Below are 6743 nucleotides of genomic sequence, written 5' to 3'. Positions count from 1 at the left end.
ACACATTCTCGAAAAAGATAGACAATTTGAAAAAAATCTGTTAGAGTGAAATAAGTGAGTCTTAGTCAAATTTATCCCAAAGTTGTATCACACTATATTGTGAGTAGCATAATTTTATCCATATTTTATCAGTTTGTACATTAATATTTTATTCTTATAGAACGTGTAATATTTGTCTGAGATTTTATCTATTTTTCTTACTTTTTGTTTGTCTAGTATTTAATCGGCCTATTTTACCTCAAGCCGAAATATAATTTGCTTAACTGTAACACCAAATTCACAAAATTTAATAAAATGTCTTGTAGTTTCTACTACATGAAGGCCATACATATTTTTATACAAATATTTATGTAACTACATGTCCTTTATAACTTCTTGCGAAACAAGAGCTCTGCTCTTATCGCCAAACCACTTTATTCACATATTTTATTTTAATTGTACTCTAATCTGTATACGTTGTGAATAAAGTTATTATTATTATTATTATTATTATATTACACCTGCCAATATAAAGGAGATGCCTGTTCACCTTCCTGGAAAGGACAGGAAGGACGATGACCTAGGAGGAAAACTCCTGGGGAGGATGCACAATCTACAGATTCAGATGGTCGTTTAATTTCAGTTCCTTGATCAGTGGAATATTGTACGAGTGCAGGCCCAAGTCACGACGCAAAATTCGCCAAGTTGTGGTCTGTAAAAGGCCGGGTTCGTATGAAAGACGCGGAATCGACTGCCTTGGATTCCCCTGCACACTCTCACAGACAGCGGCGATGTTTTTCGCGGATTTTGCGTTTTGTCGATGTACGGGTGTTGGTCGAGCTAGTGGACTCAAATTTATCCACCACACTTCGTCCATGGTGATTTGGAAAAACAGACTGAATAAATTACAACTAATTTGACAGATGTAGCTTTAACAAGATGGCCGTTATCAATTGTTGAAGTTTGGAAGTCCCTGTTGGAAAGACTCTATGTAAATGCACATAAAGGCAGTTGTGACCAAGACTTGTCTATACAAAGGATAAAATAAGTTCTAGGATTATTGAAAATACTTGTAAAGTCAACGTTTTCAATAGTTTCATACCGAGTGCAACAAGTTTAATCAATAGAAAAGAGTTCCAATCCATAATGTTCGGAATTTTGCTGGGCAAATGAATATCTTCTGCCATATTACCCACATATTCTGGAAAAAGTTTTGCACGTCGTACACAGATAGTAATAAAAATGTAATAGTTTTTGGCATAACTCGTAAAACTGTTTGGAAAAATATAAATAGGTTTCCCATAAAAGATGAATTGATTGGACCATAATAAACTTTTCTTCATTGCGCGAATAAATTGCAAAAAATGTCTACGTTTATTAGATAAATAACTGAAGATAGAGATAAAGTTATTGAAGGCATTCGACATTTAATTGATTTCCAAGATTATTGACCCTATCGAGTGCACTTTATCGGATCACCGATTGTTACTTCCAACGAAACTAACCGCCGTGCAGAATGCCAAGTCCATTAGAAAAAAAATGTGCGTAAAAACCTTGATGTGGGTTACACTCGAATAATAAATTGTTTATTCATTCGACGGAACCTGTTTCTGTTAGTATTACCGTTTCGAAGAGCTCAATATTTGACATAATCTGAATCAAACAATAAATCTTTTGTCTTCGACAGGTGGAGACTTCTCGCACAGTTAGAGGAGCATCACACGGTCCATCGGTCAAGGTCGAGCACCTGACTAGCCGGGGCTTCATTTAATACAGTAAAAATGAAGGAAAAAATACTCAAACCCCGGAATCATGAAAAAGAAGTTTGAGTATTTTATATTGTCTGGTAGTCTTTGCTTTGACTGTTGTAAAAAAGCTCCTGCAGTAAATCACTCGGTTTAGGCGTGCTGACGGGGAAAGAGGGTCGAAACCAGAGGTTTTTTCTTATTTTTTCAAACCTTTGTTTTCAAATCAACTGTATTATTGAAAAGTACATTGTTTTACTATGTGAACTATGTGAATGTTCATTTGGTGGTGTATGTATTAGTTGATTATTATATTGGAGCAATTGTTAAAGATAATCGAAGCTCTACAATCAAGTTTTTAACGTATAGGGACTTCCGAACTTTGACAATTGATAACGGCCATCTTGTTGAAGCTACATCTGTCAAATAAGTTGTCATTCATTCAGTCTGTGTTACCAAATCGCCATGGTAGCATTCAACAACAAGTGCAAATGATGAAATTGGTCCTAATTTTCATCGAAAAATCATCCTCAGCGATGAAACCCATTTCTGGATGAATGGGTACAAAGTTTGTCACGATACCAATCAACATGATATGAAAGACCGTCCAATGCATTCCGAAAAAGTCACCGTTTGGTGTGGATTTTGAGCTGGGGCGCGTCATCCGTCTATATTTCTTTGAGAACGGCTTTGGTCAGATCATCACTGTCAACGGCAAGCAATATATGTTGATGATTACTATCTTTTTTTAGCCTCAATTGGGTAATCTGTACACCAACGATAGGCGGGTTGGCTGACCTTTTTCATCTTTCACTACCTTAACCACTGTGCATGCTGTGTTTGGCGAGTGCATTGGTTTGGGATGTGGGGGTTGAGCAAACCGGCCATCGGATGCCTGCTTCCACGTAGCCCCGCTGGATACGGGAATGACAGAATCATGTGTGGTTCTGTTTTTCCTTAACTGAAAAGCGATGGGTTGATCCTAAGGTGTGTGTATCCGTGCCGAAAGGATGAAAGACACTGAGCCTATCAGCTGTCTCTACGGAAGCTTCGAGATACCGGACGCCCTCTCGTCGTAGCATCGCCTTGTCACGGTAATGCGGGGCTCTGCCGTGATTGATCTTCTTTCGTTAGCTAGTCGTGGGACTTTTATGGATAGAGTAAACTTTAAAATTCTTTCTGACGCTGAGTCTACAGAGGAGATGGATGTTGAGCTTACGACTCCAACTGACCTCCCTGTAAATTAAATACAGGAGCGGGAGCTTCTCAACTCTCCAATAACTGAACTAAAAAAAACGTTTGGTGGTGCAGCCTGGAAACGACTGAGTCGTCTTCTCATGAGCGGGGTACCTCATGAAAGCGCCTTGCACCAAACTCTTGAGCGGCGTACGCAGAATCTGTCTCAGGTGGAGAAACAAACACCCCCTCTGAGCAGGTTAGCAAACGTTTGCGCTCAAGTGATGATTCACCAAAACCAGAGGCGAAAAAGTCTTGCACGGTTAAATCTAAGGCAACGTCGGGTGTAGCTTACGTGCAAAAACCCTCATATCGACTATGACTCATCCGACTACCTTATTAACGATGAAACAGCAGAGCATATACTTTGTGCCTGCTCCGCTGGGGACCGAATCAGGTATTTAGAGTTAGGCAGAGCTGTACTGTTACCATCTAACCCAAAAGACCACTCACCATACAAACTAATCGGCTTCGTTGAAAAGCTGGGTTCATTTGGTCGAGTTTGAATAGGTGTTAGCCATAATAAACCCTTGCGGGTTGCGGTGGAGGGTTAAATAGACCCACTCACTTTGGACCTAACCTAACACCAACGATAAGTGATTTCAACAGGACGGCACTACGTGCCACACAGCTCATGCCACACTTGATGACTATGTCCTCAAGTCGCCACTGCAGTGGCGACTTGAGGACATAGTCATTTCACGTGGCGGTGATATGAACTGGCCACCGAGATCGTGTGATTTGACCCGTTAGACATTTCTTGTGGAGTTTTGTTAAGTCGCAGGAGTGTGCGAATGAGCCAAAAACCACAACGATTCTCAAAGTCAACATAATCCATGCCATCAGCAAAATTCAGCCTTATTTATACGCCAGTCATGAAAAATTGGACGATCCGGATGCGCTCGACCCAGAGATATTTGAACGATGTTATATTCCACAGATAATGGCATTAATAGGTCTTTCAAACGAAAAAAAAATTTCGATGATATCTCACAAACATGTGTTTTATAAATTCAAAGATAGGAAGCTCTTAATGAAAGACTCTTTGTCCCGTATTGAAAAAAAAAGAAGCTCCTCAGTAGCGAAACACCATACAAACTCTAAATTGTTTTTCTGCCAGTTTTATATATGAATTTCGTTAACCTCTAATTCAATGTATGCTATACACAATATGTTTATTTCAAATCATCTAAAAGAACAATTCGTTCAGGCCAGTCTCAACACCCTACACAGTAGGTTAATGGACTGACACCTATCAGAAAACAACTACTCCCCTGGCTAATACCACGAAGGGCGTTGGATTATATCCGACAGGTGTCAGTGCAGGATTCTTCACTGAAGTTATTCCTGCATATGCTGTTGGCGATACAACTGCCGCAATAGATTTTCAATTATCGGAACACACTTGCAGACCGGTTTCGGGCTGTTTGGCCACTCGTCAGTGCAAGGTAGTGTATATCATCAACATAAAGTCGATGATTTCCGATAATTGAAAATCGAATTCCGTCAGAGTATCATTCCTCGAACTAAGCTGAAGACTACAACAAACAACAGGTTTGTCGTCGCTCCATCTGCCTGTGAACGAGGTAACCAACTGCATATCCAAATTTGCCCAATTCCTCGTAAAAGGAAAGAAATCTTTCACGTATAGTCAGTGGGCATACTTGAAGACTGGCTATAAATCAAATCATCTAAAAGAACAATTCGTTCAGGCCAGTCTCAACACCCTACACAGTAGGTTAATGGACTGACACCTATCAGAAAACAACTACTCCCCTGGCTAATACCACGAAGGGCGTTGGATTATATCCGACAGGTGTCAGTGCAGGATTCTTCACTGAAGTTATTCCTGCATATGCTGTTGGCGATACAACTGCCGCAATAGATTTTCAATTATCGGAACACACTTGCAGACCGGTTTCGGGCTGTTTGGCCACTCGTCAGTGCAAGGTAGTGTATATCATCAACATAAAGTCGATGATTTCCGATAATTGAAAATCGAATTCCGTCAGAGTATCATTCCTCGAACTAAGCTGAAGACTACAACAAACAACAGGTTTGTCGTCGCTCCATCTGCCTGTGAACGAGGTAACCAACTGCATATCCAAATTTGCCCAATTCCTCGTAAAAGGAAAGAAATCTTTCACGTATAGTCAGTGGGCATACTTGAAGACTGGCTATAAATCAAATCATCTAAAAGAACAATTCGTTCAGGCCAGTCTCAACACCCTACACAGTAGGTTAATGGACTGACACCTATCAGAAAACAACTACTCCCCTGGCTAATACCACGAAGGGCGTTGGATTATATCCGACAGGTGTCAGTGCAGGATTCTTCACTGAAGTTATTCCTGCATATGCTGTTGGCGATACAACTGCCGCAATAGATTTTCAATTATCGGAACACACTTGCAGACCGGTTTCGGGCTGTTTGGCCACTCGTCAGTGCAAGGTAGTGTATATCATCAACATAAAGTCGATGATTTCCGATAATTGAAAATCGAATTCCGTCAGAGTATCATATCATATGTTTATTTTATAATACCTTGCATTTTCGTTTTTATTTTCCACATAATGTTCTTCCATATATTTCCCTGTTAGATATGCAGTCTAAATGGGGTGTCAGAGTACTCGAGAATCACCGACAATAAAAAATCTAATGAGTGTGCTGGACACAGATCACCAACTACCTATATGGGTCCTCTCCAAATATTGGAGTCCCAAAATCTATGGTAAGGAATCAGATCAAACACTGACCAATAAGAAACACAAAGAAGACTTAAAACACACAATAGTTAGCGTTTATGAAAGTATAGATATATGAAAGGTATGTAGTTGATGGGTGGGCCTATATGTGACCCTCCACTGCAAGCGCAGAAAGTTTAGTATAGCTCCACCAAATGTATCCAGGTTCTTACCGAAGCCGACAAAAGTAGGAATCTGCCCAACGCTAAAAACCTGATCAGGCCACAGGTCTCATTTTCTTCGTGAAGAATAATAGGAAAAACCTCTTCAAGGTTGACAGGTCGTGGTTCCTTCTCTTCATTCTGACTTGTTTGAATATATTGTCTTCTTTCCTGATGAAGATTCTGCTTCTGCTGCTCAAGAATGTGGTGCAAGGCAGATCTGAAGAATACTCTACTCTCGAGGAAGTGATAAACTGTTTTCTGGCTGCATCACCCAGCTTCCTAGGTTTGTTAATGGGGTGGGGAGTTGGAGAACTGAAAAAAGTTCTTGCTGTCGAAGCAATATTACAGGAAGAAAAGTTGTGGTCATTTAGTCGAAATTCATCCTCTCTATCGACACGGATCGAATTCTTTGGTTTCTTCGTGGTCCATAAAGATCTCGATAGCTAGAGACCGTATGCGTCATACATCCTCTGGGCATGAATACACATACCGTAGGATGAGTAGGATTTCTCAGCTACATAGACCTACAGACGATGTGTGGGTTTTAACCAATAAGATTCGAATATTCGTCCATTCGCATACTTAAAGCATTCACGCAGGACACAAGACTGTTGGAATGTTTTCACAAAATGAGTGGGCCTTTTTGGAGACTGGCTGTAAATCAAATTATCTAAAAGAACAATTCGTTCAGGCCAGTCTCAACTCAACTTCACTGTGGGTTTATGGACTGTGCACTTATCAGAAAACTACGCCACGAAGGGCGTTGGAATATATCCGACAGGTGTTAGTTATTCCTGTACATGCTTTGGCGATACAACTGCCGGACTGACCTGAGACTGACCTGAACGAGTTGTTCTTCTAGATAATTCGATTT

The sequence above is a fragment of the Leptinotarsa decemlineata genome, unplaced genomic scaffold (assembly GCF_025532065.1).
Source record: "Leptinotarsa decemlineata unplaced genomic scaffold, Ldec_3_MD MMD2_tig00000882_RagTag_RagTag, whole genome shotgun sequence".
Classification (NCBI taxonomy): domain Eukaryota; kingdom Metazoa; phylum Arthropoda; class Insecta; order Coleoptera; family Chrysomelidae; genus Leptinotarsa; species Leptinotarsa decemlineata.
Note: the sequence above shows the minus strand (reverse complement) of the source record.